Genomic DNA, 16,321 nt, shown 5'->3' with positions numbered 1-16,321 from the left:
ATATACTTTAGAACAATCCCAACAAAAAAAATGAATGGATAAAAGAATATGTGCGTTCATAATTTTTTTAATCTATGATTTTTAAAAATATATATTTTATTGATTTTTTTTACAGAGAGGAAGGGGGAGGGATAGAGAGTTAGAAACATTGATGAAAAACATCCATCAGCTGCCTCCTGCACACCCCCTACTGGGGATGTGTCTGCAACCAAGGTACATGGCTCTTGACTGGAATGGAACCTGGGACCCTTCAGTCCACAGGCCAATGCTCTATCCACTGAGCCAAACCGGTTAGAGCTGCGTTCATAATTTTGATACTAAACTGCCCTTCTTAAAAGTTGTATCAATTTATACTTTCAGGAACAATGTATGAAAATATTTTTCCCCAAATCCTATTCATAAGCATTAAAATATTTTATTTTTGCCAAGCTGATAGGTTCAAATTATTTCAGTGTCATTTAAAATAATTTGGGTTTTTATTTTTTAATATTTTAAAGTTATTTATTTGAGAGGAGGGGAGGGGAGAGGATGGAAGGGGAAGGGAGAAAAGAGGAAGCATCAATTTGTTGTTACACTTATTTATGCACACACTAGAGGTCCGGTGCACTGGGGGGGAGGGAGTCCCCTCAGCTCGGCCCATGCCCTCTCACAGTCTAGGACCCCTCGGGGGATGTCCAACTGCCGTTTTCTTCTGACTACATTTAAGATGTTCTCTGCCTTTGTTTTTGTTTTTGTTTTTTTTGTAGTTTCCTTCTAATGCACCCAGGTATCAATTTTCTTTCTCCTCGCAGTCCTTGCAAGTCCGAGACCCCTCGGGGGAGGTAGCAGTGCACCAAGCGGCAGACGGTCAAGGAGGAGCCCAAACCAGGCCAGGCACCACGCAGCTTGGATAGGCTGCCATGGAGTTGGGAGAGGCTCCCACTGCCGCAGCTGTGCTCACCAGACCTGAGCCCGGCTTCTGGCTGAGTGGCGCTCCCCCTGTGGGAGTGCACTGACCACCAGGGGGCAGCTCCTACATTGAGCGTCTGCCCTTGATGGTCAGGGCGCATCATAGCGACAGGTCATTCCGGTCGTATTGCCATAAAGGTCGCTTAGGCTTTTATATATATAGATTGGTTGATTCTTGTATGTGCCTGTCTGGGGATCAAACCCACAACCTTGGTGTATCCAGACGGCTAACTGAGCTATCCAGCCAGTGAATTTGAGTTTTTCTTGAAAGTATTTCACTATATAAAGCTACCCAAAAAAATGCTACTTTTTAAGATTACATTTTAAATCAAACATTATTGGCGCTGTCAATAATTTATGAAATCTTCAAAAAGAAATTGAGCTCCTTAAATATTTTCTTTCTTTACTGAAATCAGATCCCAACCTTAGCATACAAGTAAAGTGTAAAACTTCTCTAATTCATTAATAGTTCATTTTCAAAATGGATAATACTTCAGTCTTTCAGTCTCCGTGCACAGTAATTAAGAAATAATGAATACTTTTAATTTTATAACTACACAGACCTCTTCTATAGAAACCACTTGGTATAAATTAATTCAAAATTAGTGGTTAGCTCAAAATAACCACTGTAGTGGGCTCCAGTTAGCAGAAAAACTATGCATCTATACATACTATGCATCTCCTTCTATGTGTCTGGGTACTATTAATGGTTGATATAATGTTAATGCTCAAATTCCTTCCTCATGTGAATGAATATGGGGGAGAAAAAGGCCAAAGTAGTATAATGATTCTCTAGTCATTCTTTTAAGTTAAAGATTAATAACTACAGTTTATTGGTTCATTTATTCAAAAGTAAATGTCTTACTTCTATTCTCAATACTTTAGGATCAAGCTTAGCCACATTTTTCACTATACCACCCAAACAAATTACCTGAGCAAAAAGGAGAAAAAAAAAAACATGTTGAGTTTTCTTATTTGAAAACTCAGTAAACATGCCTACACAACCTTTTAGAACATCTAGCTAGGTCATACATGAAGCACATTTGTTAGTTACACATATATGACAAACCACAAAACCACACAGTCTTTCTAATTGTAAAGCCAAGGCAAAAGGAAAACCTTATTATATATTCAAAACAAAGGAATACTACATCAAATAACTAATTCATTGTTTAACTCTTACTCATAAAACAGGACTATCATATAAACTTGGTTAAAAGTAGTGAAACTACTACCGCCGAGGGGGGCACGCGCGGATATACAAGTGGATCCTAGAGCACATGAAGCCTGAAAAAACACAACGCTGGCGGAAAAACGGCAAAAGGAAAGCTGTCCTACGTCAGGCACAGCCTGAGCAGAGTGCTCTCCAGAAAAGAAAATAACGCTGGGGTAAAAGAAGGCAGCAAGAAAAAGACCAAATATGAGATGGGTTGACTCCATACAAGAAGCCACAGGCATGAGTCTACAGGAGCTGAGCAAGGCTGCTGCGGACCGGACATTGTAGACATCACTCATTCATAGGGTCACCAGAGTAGAGTCTGTCTACTCAATGGTATGTCACACAAATACAGGACCTACACTAAATCAACAGCTCAAGAGTAAACAATTTTAAGTGACCCTATTTCAACTATTTAATAGAAATTAATGACTGTGTAACTACATGTAACTTAAAAGTAGCAGTTACTGACCTGGCTACAAAAACTCAGCATCTCTATTTGGAAGACCAGGTCTTCAGTTACAAATTCAAATTACAGTAGGTCCTCGGGTTACGTCAGAGATCCATTCCTATGGCGCCGCAACATAACGCAATTTTCGCCATACGTCGGAACCCACCTACACAAGCACCTACGCACACTCACATGGAGCACATACACAGCAGTAATGAAGTGAAACAGTAAAAAAAAAAAAAAAAAAAAAAGTAAAAGAAAGATAACAATTCCTGACCTTTATTTGTGGTAAATAAATAATAAAAAACATAAAGCACATATGTACATACGTCGAAATGACGGAACTTTTTTTTTTTATAAATAAATGGGAGATGGCGACGTAAACACAAAAAGACGTATGTCGAGTCCAACGTAACCGGAGGACTGTCTGTAAACTTAAAATTCAATCTGAAATCTCATTATTTAAATCTGAAATCTCATTATTTAAATCACAAAAGCTCAATCAGTTATGCTAGTAAAGTGCAAATGTCTCAAAATGGAGCATGACCTCTTGCTGACGGTCACCTCAGATTCCTTCCAGTGGCTCAGCAGATAAGGAATTCATGGAATTCAGGTCTTCAAGGTCTAGTAAGCATTGTGGTTCAACCACCCAGTCAACACCACATTATGTAGGGCAATGCCTGATGATTAACTCAGTTGACTGCTCCCATCTTTTCGCTACTTCACTTCAGAGACTACCATTACTTCTAAATGGTAAATGGAGATAATAGATAGAAAATAAGTAAATATTATAAACGCAAGAAAAAACTATGGTCAGGAATGTGGGTAAAGTGCAGTTTAAATAAAGCGTCTGAACTACCCAAGGATTTCTTTTAATCCACATAATCCTCCTCCTGAAGGCATGGATAATCAGGATCACATTTCCCTTGAAGGCAAATGCGCTTTTGCTTGGTGGTCTCCCAAGAGGCCAGAGCACCAAAGAATGACAAACAACAGGGTCAGCAATGTGGCAGTCTCTCCTGGCTTTGCACTAGGGCAGGGGTTCTCAACCTGTGGGTCGCGACCACTTTAGAAGTCAAACAACCCTTTCACAGGGTTCCCCTAAGACCATTGGAAAACACATATATAATTACATATTGTTTTTGCGATTAATCACTATGCTTTAATTATGTCCAATTTGTAACAATGAAATTGGGGGTCACCACAACATGAGGAACTGTATTAAAGGGTCGCGGCATTAGGAAGGTTGAGAACCACTGCACTAGGGGATACTGAGCTGCAGACCTGGCTCTAGCATCGCCATGTTAGGGGATTGTTCAGATTAACATTTCAGCAAAAAATACTCCCAAAGGGTCAACTAGTAATAACCTCAGGTGATCTGCTTTGATATCCATAGCTTGGTGAAGAGGTGGGGAAAGATATATAAATCCTGAAGCCAGGATTTTTTCAGGGGAAGGATATGTGAATTTTCTGAGTAAATGATGGAATTTCTAGATTAACTGCTTTAGGCTGGAACCAAGTTAATAGGAGAATGGAAAGCTACATTTGCAATGCACTTTAGCTGTACAGGTAACAACATATCCTCCTCCTCAACTCCTAGGAAAGTTGAATACCTGAAACTCTTAAGTGCTGGAATACAATGGATAGGCTAGCAGAAAGGGACAATGCTAGACAGACCAGGGAGAAAAGCTATAACTTCACAGCGTTATCCTTTGCAAAATTAATCTCCACTTTACCCTGTGGTAGCAGTAAATGGGAATTTTGAGTTTACTAAAGAGACATGAGAGGATATGTGATGATGTCCATTACCATTTTATCAAAGACTTAGCCCCCAAATTTCTTTGTTAGATGGTCCCTATTATAACCTGATATTATGAGATTTGCATCACTTGACAGGTTCCAAAAGGTGTAAGATAAAGACACTGGGGGTAGGGGAGGCCAGGGGATTGTCGGGGGGGGGGGGGGGGGGGGGGGGGGGGGGGGGGGGGGCATACGTAATACTCTTTGTAATACTTTAAGCAATAAAACAGTTAAAAACAAACAAACAAAACAAAAAAACACTTAAGTCCACTGGCCGGCATAACTCAATGGTTGAGCATTGACCTATGAACCAGGAGGTCATGGTTCAATTCCCAGTCAGGGCACATGCCTGGGTTGCAGGCTCGATCCCTGGTGGGGGTGTGCAGGAGGCAGCCAATCAATAATACTCTCTCATCATTGATGTTTCTATCTCTCTCTTCCTCTCTGAAATCAATAAAAAATAAATTAAAAATAAAATAAAATAAAAAACACCTAAGTCCAAGTGTCAAGAATTAGGGGGAGGTGACTACAAAGGAGTAAAACAAGGGAATTCTTTGGGGTGTTGGAATTGTTCTGAATACTAAGGTTAGTTGCAGTAGTTACAAGAATCTATGCATGTGTCAAAATTCATAGGACTACACATGAAAAAGTGAACTTGACTGTACATAAGATTTTTTTAATTCAATGTCAGTCCCCTTTTAGAAATGTCTTTTTATTAAAATCTCTTGCCCCAGCCAGCTTGGCTCAGTGGATAGAGCATTGGCCTAAAGCAGTGGTTCTCAACCTTCCTAATGCCGCGACCCTTTAATACAGTTCATGTTGTGGTGACCCCCAACCATAAAATTATTTTCGTTGCTACTTCATAACTGTAATTTTGCTACTGTTATGAATCGTAATATAAATATCTGATATGCAGGATGTATTTTCATTGTTACAAATTGAACATAATTAAAGCATAGTGATTCATCACAAAAACAATATGTAATTATATATGTGTTTTCTGAGGGTCTTAGCTGACCCCTGTGAAAGGGTCATTCGACCCTCAAAGAGGTCTCGACCCACAGGTTGAGAACGCTGCTCTAGAGATCAACCAAAGGACTTGTATCCATGTATATGAGCATGACCAAGACACACAGACAACAGGGGGTGGGGACATGTGCTGGGGGCGGGATCGGGTGGGGAGAGGTCAATGGGGGGAAAAGGAGATGTATATAAAACTTTCAACAATAAAGAATTTAAAAAAGAAGAATATAATGGAGCTGAAAAATTCCTATTGCCCAGTGACATCATAGCTGTCTTATCGTTGTGCACAACTCACTATCATGTGTTTGTGGTGATGCTGGTGTAAACAAATGTACTGCTGTACAAAAGTGTGGCACATACGATTATGTACAATGCATAATACTTGATGATAATGATAATAAACAACTATGTCACTAGTTAAAAAAAAAAAATTATTCCTCTAATCTCGGATTTCCTCCTCCAACGTATTTTTCCTATATTTCTACTTTGACAATGGAATTGTACACTTCTAATTTTTTCCATGCCCTTCTTTGTTCATAGTTTTCAGGGCTAGACTCAGTCTCAGGCAGAGGAGAAAAATACTAAGCTATTTGCCTCTTTCTACAACATGACAAAGCTGTCAAGTGAGCAGGTAATAGAAACCAAACAGCCCTAGCAGGTTTGGCTCAGTGGATAGAGCATCAGCCCGCGGACTGAAGGGTCCCAGGTTCGATTCCAGTCAAAGACACGTACCTTGATTGCAGGCTCGATCCGGTGCATGCGGGAGGTAACCAATTGATGTCTCTCTCTCACATCCATGTTTCTCTCTGTCTCTCTCCTTCCCTTCCACTCTCTCTTAAAATCAATGAAAAAATATCCTCAGGTGAGGATTAGCAAAAAATAAAAAGAAACCAAATAATAGGGATTTATCCCCAAGATAAGGTTCCGAGAACACGTACATATATGTATGCACACACACTCACAAGAGGTGGTGGAAAAGGAGTCTCAGATTTTTTTTTAAATAGTGCAATTGAAACAAAGACATTGGCTCTTTGTAAAAATTCTAACTGCTACCCTACAGGATTTGTTATGCAATTATCAGATCAAACTACCACATTCTAGAACCAACTCCCTCCCGTCAAGACCAAAATTCATTCAATGCCTCAAAATAACAAAACAGGCTGGAAAACTTGTTTGGTTCCCTATTTGCAAAAATACTAATGACCCAGCACACAATGAACAAAATTCACATTTGTTTTGTTATCAGTGGCTTAAGGTCTAAATGCTTAGCCTTTTCAGGAAGTACAGCATGTTAACGAAGACTGCAGGAATAAGGATGTCTAGCAGAGTAACTCTAGGCCTTCTGATTTCTTCCTCATTTGCACAAATCTGGGACCAAAAAAGTGTAAAGTGTGCTCAGTACATGTTATACTTGGAATCAGAATATTTCATAACTTATTTCATTCACACGGTCATTCATCAATGTTAGTTAAATGTTCCAATCACTGTTCTAGTTACTGAAAATAGCCCAGGAAGACAGAGGTCCCTGCCATCAGATAACTTATAGCAGTTAGATGGAGGAAAAGACCATAAACAAAGAAAAAAAAAATAAGATAATTAACTGATAGTGCAGGTAAAGAATTGGATTTATTTCTTAGTGTAACAAGGAGCTACTAGAGCAAGAAAGTAAGTAAAGATCATGCTGATTGCTGTCTGAAAATGGACTATAGGAGAGTAAGACGAGAGGCAGAGACCAGTTAGAAAGCTACTACCCAGTAAGAATTGGGATGGTGGCTATAAAAACAAACTAAACTAAAAATATTTAGCACATACTTTGGAGGTAAAATTTACAGATTTTGCTGGTCATTTGTATGGTAGGCAAGGAGTGAGGCAAAAGAATGAATTAAGAATGGACACCAGATTTCTCACTTAAGTAGGATGGGGGGGGGGTGCTCTTATGAAATGGAGACTGCTGGGAAAGAAGTTGAGGGATGGAAATCAAGAGTTCTACTTTGAACATGTTAAGTTTAAAATGCCTACAGAGAAAATTGGTAAAGGTAGCATGTAGGCAAGTAGAAGAAATCTGAAGTTCAGGACCTAAGATAAAAATCTTAAAGTCAACAATACATTGAGAGTATTTAAACCATAGGGCATGTTTGATCATCCAGAAAGAGTATAAATAGAAAAAAGTAGAGGGGCAAGCTTGAAAACCCTGAGGCATTAGAATGTTTGAATTCAAGAAGAGAAGAAAAAGTCAACAAAAGAGAGAGAGAAAGAGTAAAGAGAAGGGCAAATATAATACCCTGAATATCCTTTATATGTAGAATACGATTCTCTAGTCCTCCACCATCCTCCCAATCTGCTGGTCACAAACACACTCAAATTCCGTTAATTATAAAAGTATATAAATAAATTGAGGTCCAGAAAAACTAAGTGACATCCCCAAATCCCCAGATATTTGGGACCCATGTCAAGGCCTAGAACCAAGATGTGACTTCTGACCCCTAGCCTTTGCACAATAGCTAACAGTACTTCTACTGTTGGGTTCACTGGTCTAAAATTAGACAACAGGGAAGATCATAATTTAGGAAGAACACAATTAGACTACAAGGAAGAACATAATTTAAATTATAAAGCTCATTTTTAATTATTTTCTATGTATTTTGTTCACATTTCACAAAGCAACTTGGATCCAAAGTCTTTATGAATGAGTCGCTAGGAAAAGCAGGGAATATAGGCAAGAGGTGCAAATCGCAATAAACCCAACTCAATTTTCTCCACTTCTAAAAAAACAACCCGAAGGTAAAGACCCTCATCAGAGTGTGAAACAGGGATGTAAAACAAAAGTTCTTTGTTTTTAGTCATTTTTGCTTTAGTGAATACAAAGCCCAGTTTTAAAGCTTAAGAGTTTTACTTACTTGCACACTTGCCTCCTGAAACTAGGTGAAGATCTGTAACCTGAACACCCGCTCCTATGCTACATTATCATGACTTACAGTACACAGTTCTGCTTTTTACCATAAAAATCTTAGAGCATCGCATAAAAACCCCCAAATGATTAATGAACTGCTGAGAATTCTGACTCGCTGGAGATGATTTACTTAGGAATCATCTTTCCAAACATTCATTCAGCGCTTCAAAATAAGTACTCATCTAATTTAATTATGATGACTTCACCGGGACGGTAACACTGCCCACGACGATGTTTACAAAAGCACTTGTCACTCCCTTCGGATGTAGCAATGCAGGAAGAAAAGAAAAAAAACAGTCTGTTTCCATATTCCTCGTGTGTTTATACTCTGTAACAAGTGACAGAGTTTAAGTGTCACTTAAGATTATTTACACAGCAAAGCACTTCAAGTTTGTGTGTCCCGCCATCTTCCATCCTTAAGCGAATCCTAAACTCGCCGGGCTTTTATTTCAGCAACGATTCCCCACTCGGTACAGGAGACAGGTATTCCAAGGCAACCGAAGCAAAAGACGACAGGGTTCTAGGGTGAGGCCAGCGGATTCCAATGCCGCTCCAACATCAAACAATCCCGTGGAGGTTCCTGCAACACCCGGGGGCTTCCGAAATAAGGAGCCCTCCCAGCGCACCCGCGCGGCCAGGCATCAGCAACAGCTGACCCGATGCTGCACCAGGGGTGCTCCGAACAGCCGACCCTTTACCGATCACCTGCTGTTCGGCCTCGCACATCTTTCTAGTCTGTCCTCACCACAAAGCTGTGAAGTTACGCATTATTATTATTCCCATGAACAAACCTGGACACTTGGACCCAAGGCCCCAGGGCTGATCGGTTGGCGGCACGAGGATTGGAAAACACCACCATACATACCCCAACGGTCCAGGATCTCTGCCCCTTAAAAGACACTTCTGTGCAAAAAGGCACCCGCGAGTCGGGAGGCTCCGGAGCTGGCCGCGTAGACACGGGGGGCAAAGACACCCTCTCCACAGAGGCTCCCGTCCGGAACGCGACCCGCTGCGCCCGCGGCCCGGGGCGCCCAGCGGCGTCTCCGCCGCGGGAGGCCGGGCAGCGCCGCTCACCTTGGAGAAGCCGGGAGGGCCGCAGTCGAGCGAGGCGCCGCCGCGGGCCGGCGGGCGGGAGTCCTCCGAGCCGGGAGGAACCGCGGCGCGGGCAACCCAGGCGCCGGCACCACAGGCTGCGGCCAGCAAGAGCGCGCCGCCGGCCCGCTCGGGGGAACCTCGCGGCGGCCGCCCGCCGCGCAGCCCAGCAGCCGCGCCGCATATCCGGGTCGCGCTCCACCACACTCACCTGCCTGGCGCTCCGCCGCCGCCAACGCCGCCGCCGCGGGCTCCAAGCTGGGGTGTGCGGTCAGCAGCCCAGACCACCGCGACCGTCCAGCTGCGGCGCTCCCATCCCGCCTTTCTCCGTCACCTCCCACCGGCCCCGCGCGGCGCTACACCGTCCCGCCGCCCACTGCCATGGCCCGCCCCGTTCCTCCTCCGCCGCCGCAGCCTCAGCCACTGCCGCTGCCGCTGCCGCCGCCGCCGCCGCCGCCGCACCGACCGACGGAGCACGCGCGCGCCGCCGCCGTAGTCGCGCCCGCGCGTGCGCGCGCGCGTGACGACTCCGCCCCACACGCCGCTCGGGCCAATCCCAGACCCCGCAGCGGCCGCCGCAGACCTACGGGACAGACGGGGCGGGGCGGGGCGGGGCGGGGAGGAGGGAGGCTACTGCCCAGTCCTCTCGGCAGCCCGCCCGTCCGGCTGCAGCGCGGGGCTTCTGCTCCAATTTGCTGCAGCCTGAGCACCGCAGGATGGGGCGTCCCCGGCCGGCAGCCTTCGAGAGACACCCGCCACCTGCCCCCGAGGCCCCTCTGTTCCTGGGTCTCCCTTCGCAGTTGCTGGCCGTCCCTTCGCCGTTCTCTCCCGAATTCCGTTCTGCGATTTTGAAGAGACGCCTCGGTTCTGGAGCGCTGGCCGCGCTTTGCTTTCACCCCTTCCCCTCGGTTTGTCGCTCTGGTTCTGGGGATGGGAACCCTTGGTCAGCTGCCCCACGGCCGGCCCTTCACTCCCTGCACTTTTATGTTAATGATCATAAAAGAGAAAGTTTAGCCTTTCAAGCCCAAGATTCTTTTCCTGTATGTTCATTGTTGCGATAACAACAGCTCACATTTGCTGCAGAGCCTTATGGTTTACCCGGCCCTTTCTCATCCCTTATCTCCTGTTATCTTTGAAATTTCATGGTCCTCTTTCTTTGTGGCACACTCGAATTACACTTACTGAAAACCAAAAATTTAACTTGTTGTAAAGCTAGTGTTTGTAAAGTTATTGTATAATAGCTCAGGCAAATAGTTTAGTCTGGGATAGAATCTAGATAGAACCTAATATAAAGCAAAGGTGGCTTGATAAATGATCTTGGTTTAATTGACTCTGTTCATAATAAATCAAAAATAGAACGATGCCATATTCAAAAATAAATTCCAGAAGAATTAAAGATATAAAATATACAAATTAAAAACTTAGAGGAATATTTTTAAAGAATAGTAATATCACTGTAGTGAGGGGGGACTTTAAACAAGACAGGAAGCCCAGACTCATTAAAGAAAAAATAAAAACATTTGTCTCTATAAATATTTTTAAAGTTTTGCATGACATCACAATGACAAGACACGTTTAAAAAAAAAAAAGAAAAAAACAATAGACGGAATAGAACTACACAAAACATATGGCAAGCACATTGTATCTCTAACATAAAAGAGTTTCTATAAATGGATTTTTTAAAAAGCTGAATAGCTCAATGTTTTAAAAATACGGACAAAGTATATAAGCAGGCAATCAATAGAAGATTAAATCCAAATTTGAAAGATGCTTATTTCACTAATAGTCATGGAAAAGAAAATTAAGACATATAGTCCAGGTTTCTCTCATTATATTGTCAAACATTAACAAAAGCAATCACGATACATGGAAATAAGCCCTGGGACATAGCTGATGGAAATGTAAATTGACACAAAGTCTGGGAATATCTATTAAAATTTAAAATACATATACCTACTCATTGACAAAGAAGAAATAAAATAAAATAAATTAACTCTGCCCTGTAGCAAAACTACAGAAATTACCAGTTGTAAGGATACACATAACGATACCACAGTGGATTGAATGTTGGTCCTCTAAATAAAGATATGTGCACCTGGCACCTGTGAGCATATAGACTTATTTGGAAATATCTTTACAGGTGTAATTCAGTTAAGGATCTTGAAATGAAATCATCCTAGATTTAGGGTGGGTCATAAGAGAAAGGTGTCCTTATAAGAGAAAGACAAAGATTTGAGATACAGAGACGCAGAGACGAAGATGGGAAGAATGAGGCAGAGATGGGAGTTGTGCGTCTACAAGCCAAGAATGTCAAGGATTGCTGGAAGCTGCCAGAAGGTAGGAGACGGGCATAGAAGAGATTCTCCCTCAGAGCCTCTAGAAGGAATGACACCTTGATTTCAGGCCTCTGGACTCCAGAACTGTAAGAGAATAAATTTCTGCTGTTTTAAGCCACCCAATTTGTGGTGATTTATTAAAGTAGCCAAAGGAAACGAATACAGATGCTTATTGTGTTACTTGTAGTGCAAAACAAGCACAAACAAACTTGGAACAACCTGATTGTCCATAGGTAATGGAATCCATGAATCAGTTGTACTGCTTCTGTACTATGGAGTATTACGCAATGATGAAAATGAGTTAGACCCAGCGGGATGTCCATAATATATCACTAGAGTGTAAAATGCACTTTTTAGAGTGATAAAGAGTGGCACGATCCTGTTAGCATATTGCTGACCATTTTTATATATATTCATATGAACATAAAGAAAGGTGTGGAAGAATTTACAATAGGCTGATCACACTGGATTCATCAGCGTGTGAAAGAGGAGGATGTGCGTGGCAGGGAGTTCTTTTTCTTTATAGATCTTTGAATTATCTTAATTGTTATAACCAGTATATGTATTATCTTATTATTTTAATCTAATAAATGTAGTTTTAAAGGGGAAAAATTTTGTGACTAATTCTTTTAAAATATATTTTTATTGATTTCAGAGAGGAAGGGAGAGAAAGAGAGAGATAGAAACACGAATGATGAGAGAGAATCATTGATTGGCTGCCTCCTGCAGGCTCCCCCACTGGGGATAGAGCCCAAAACCCAGGCACATGCCCTGACCGGAAATGGAACTGTGACCTCCTGGTTCATAGGTTGACACTCAACCACTGAGCCACACCCTCCAGGCTATGACTAATTTTGTTGTTTTTGCTGTTAATCCTCACCCAAGGTTATTTTTTCCATTGATTTTTAGAGAGAGAGGAAGGGAGGGGGAGAGACAGAGAGAGAGAAACATCAATGTGAGAGAGACACATGGATTGGTTGCCTCCCACACTGGCCCCAACCAGGAATGGGGATCAAGACTGCAACCATGGTACATGCCCTTGCCTGGAATGGAACCCATAACCCTTTGGTCTGCAGGCCAATGATCTAACCACTGAACCCACTGACCAGGGCTTTTTTCAATTTTAGAAGATTCATTTGTTCCCCTTGCCCACCCCCCCCCCACCCCCCCCGCACTTCCCACCATTGAGTTCTGAGCTATACTTACAATATATACTCTTTTGGCATTTCCCCCCCTCTTTCCAAATACTTCTGAGTATTTCCTAGAATTTCTTAAATGTTTTTTTTTTTAGAATTTGAGTGCTTTCATTTCCTTGTATAAGTAATATGTTCACGTGGTTTGAAATCCAAAATGTACAACCAAATATCCAGTAAAAGTCTCTTTCACAGACAGCTAAGAAGTTCTCCTTATAGACAACCAATGTTGTCATTTTCTTGAGTATCCTTCTAGAAGTACTCTGTGCATATATAAGCAAACACAGATATATATTTCCCCATTTTTTAAAATATATTTCATTGATTTTTTACAGAGAGGAAGGGAGAAGGATAGAGAGAGAGAAACATCGATCAGCTGCCTCCTGCACACCTCCCACTGGGCATGTGCCCACAACCAAGGTACATGCCCTTGACCGGAATCGAACGTGGGACCTTTCAGTCCGCAGGCCGACGCTCTATCCACTGAGCCAAACCGGTTAGGGCTCCCCATTTTTAAATTAAACATTTTTTATTGATTTGAGAGAGAGAGAGAAATATTGATTTGTTTTCCACTTATTTATGCATTCATTGGTTGATGCTTGTATATGCTGTCACTGGGGTTTGAACCCGCAACCTTGGCATATCAAGACGATGCTCTAACCAACTGAGTTACCCAGCTAGGGCATAGTTTCCCATTTTTTTACACAAATGGCAGTGCTTAATTTATACTTTTTTTTCTATTTTTAAAATATGTTTTTATCGATTTCAGAGAGAAAGGGATAGAGAGAGAGAGAAACATCAATGATGAAAATCATTGATCAGCTGTCTCCTGCACGCCCCACACTGGGGATTGAGCCTGCAACCTAAGCATGTGCCCTGACTGAGAATCAAACCATGACCTCCTGGTTTATAGGTCAACACTCAACCACTGAGCCACGCCAGCTGGTCTACACTTGTTTTTTTTCATATAATATATATCAAGTTGTTTTATATCAGTGCATATAGGTTTTCTGTATTATTTTTAAGTTTTTATTGGTGTATAGAATATATACAAAAAAACTGCACTTCATAATTTTTCACATATCAAACACACTTGTGTAACCAGTTCCTAAATCAATAAAGAGAGCATAATGAACATCTCCGAACCCAGTCACTGCCCTGCCTCCAGGGGTAACCACTATCCCAGCTTCTAACTTCCTGTTTTTAAACTTCAATCAAATAGATTCATGCAGTGTGTGCTCTTTTTGTGTTTGGTTTCATTTGCTCTACATTTCCTCCAAATTATTTGAAGAGTCATACACTACTGCAGTAACAGGACTTTTTCATTCTTTGCTATATAGTACTTCATTATATCTGCCTTCTATTTTATGGCGATGTAATATTTCACTGGAAAGATATTCTATAACTTATTTCTGGTCCCTTATTGATGGATATTTAGAATGTTTCCAATCTCTTGATATACAAACCTGCAACGAACAACCTTGAATTTATATCATTCGGCACATATACCAGTATAACTACAGAATAAATTCCTGGAATTAGAATTACTGGCTCAACAGGTATAGGTATATGTAATTTTTAAGGATATTACCAAATTACCCTCCATACAGGATGGACCCTTTATACTTCTGCCAGCAGAGTATTTGAGAGCTTTCTTTCTTGGAATTTTAGAGCGTGGAGCTTGGAGACTTAAAGATCACATTGTACAGCCCACTCATCTTACACAGAGAAAAATTAAAGCCCTGAAGAGTGAAAAGACTTGTACAAAGCCAGAGAGCAAGTTAGTTGCCATTCCCAGGTCCTGAAGGAGGAGGCCTGGATGCTGGTCTCCAGTATCAGAGAGAGCCAACAAAGCCTCACACATCCTGTCCTGCCCACAGCTATTGGCATGCTGCCCTGCTCTCCCCTCCTCTCCCAACGGTCTTCAAAGACCAGCACAAAAAGGCCACACACATCAGGGCCACCAAACATGGGAGGAAGAAAACAGAAAGGGAAAGGGAGGTGGAGGGCATAGGAGAAGGGGAAAGGGTGAGCCGCAGACACTTGCGGACAAATAAACTGTGCAATAGAAAAGAAAACTGGGAGGAAAATGAAAACTTGGGTTAACAGATAAAGGAGGACAGTGATATTGGAGAGAGAAGGAAAGGAAAACGGCATGGATTTCTGTCTTTTCTCCAGGTAAGAAAAACATTTTCACAAATGCCTGATGATCAGTAATATCAAATATAAAAAGCCTGCTTTAAACAGGATATCTGGAGTAACATTATCTGGTCTCCTCACACTTGTTTTCTTTTATCTATTGCTTCCCCAGGACTGAGATTTATTCCTAACATATAGTGGATGCTTATGAAATATTTTTGAATGAAGAAATTACATAGCCGGAACCGAGGCCCAGAGAGGTCAAGAGGCTTGCTCATAGTCACAGAGGCCATGGAAACCCAGATCTTTTCGGCTCCTAATTTGCTGAAGTGCTGCCAGGTGCTCCTCATAACCCATTGAAATGGCCTCATTAGGTTTCCAAGCACTACTGATGCCAACATTCCTAGCTGAATGAGAAGTTCTCTAGGAATACTGAGGAACCATTCCTGGGCTGCTGAGACTGATGAAACCCACACAGGTTTGTCAGAAGAGTCAAGATGCATTTGTTTTGTTTTGTTAATCCTCACCTGAGGATATTTTTCCATTGATTTTTTTTAGAGAGAGTGGAAGGGAAGGGGAGAGACACAGAGAGGGAAACATCCATGTGAGACACATCAATTGGTTGCCTCCCACATGTACCCCAACCAGGGCCAGGAATTGAGCCTGCAACCAAGATACAGCCTTTGACTGGAATCAAACCTGGGGCCTTTCAGTCCTTGGGCCAATACTCCATCCACTGAGCCAAACTGCCTAGGACTCAAAGTGTATTTTTATAGGCACCAGAGAGTAGGTTTATCCCAACTGGTGACATCTTTCCTGCCTGCCTTCCTAGGGTGTATCTACTTTGGTGCTGAAGTCCCAGGGGGATTTAGGTTCAGTTGTTTTTTGTTTTTTTGTGGGTTTTTTTTTTTTTTTTTTACTAAATATTTTTATTGATTTCAGAGAGGAAGGGAGAGGGAGAGAGAAATAGAAACATCAATGATGAGAGAGAATCATTGATCAGCTGCCTCCTGCATGTCCCCTACTAGGGATTAGGCCTGCAACCCAGGCATGTGCCCTTGACCAGAATCGAACCCGGGACCCTTCAAGCCACAGACCGACGCTTTAACCACTGAGCCAAACCAGCTATGGCTAGGTTATGTTTTTAAATTTTTCCCTACCACTCGCAATAAT

At 42.1% G+C, this 16,321-nt stretch overlaps 1 protein-coding gene across 7 annotated transcripts in view; it reads right to left on the bottom strand.

Annotated features, from left to right (window-relative positions):
* PIK3CB (phosphatidylinositol-4,5-bisphosphate 3-kinase catalytic subunit beta) overlaps positions 1-9,824 on the bottom strand; it is a 144,783-nt gene extending 134,959 nt beyond the window's left edge. For 5 of the 7 annotated variants that reach the window (XM_036332409.1, XM_036332411.1, XM_036332415.1 and 2 more), the window contains exon 1: positions 9,692-9,824. The gene's annotated coding sequence lies outside the window, so the exon portion shown is untranslated. Of the gene's footprint in view, positions 1-9,253; positions 9,377-9,691 lie in introns of those variants that run through there. The other 2 variants (XM_036332410.1, XM_036332408.1) reach the window with 2 other exon arrangements.
* Positions 9,825-16,321: the final 6,497 nt, after the last annotated feature.

This window comes from Myotis myotis, unplaced genomic scaffold, assembly GCF_014108235.1.
Source record: "Myotis myotis isolate mMyoMyo1 unplaced genomic scaffold, mMyoMyo1.p scaffold_m19_p_13, whole genome shotgun sequence".
In the NCBI taxonomy this organism is placed as follows: domain Eukaryota; kingdom Metazoa; phylum Chordata; class Mammalia; order Chiroptera; family Vespertilionidae; genus Myotis; species Myotis myotis.
Note: the sequence above shows the minus strand (reverse complement) of the source record. Positions and strands in the feature narration are given on the sequence as shown.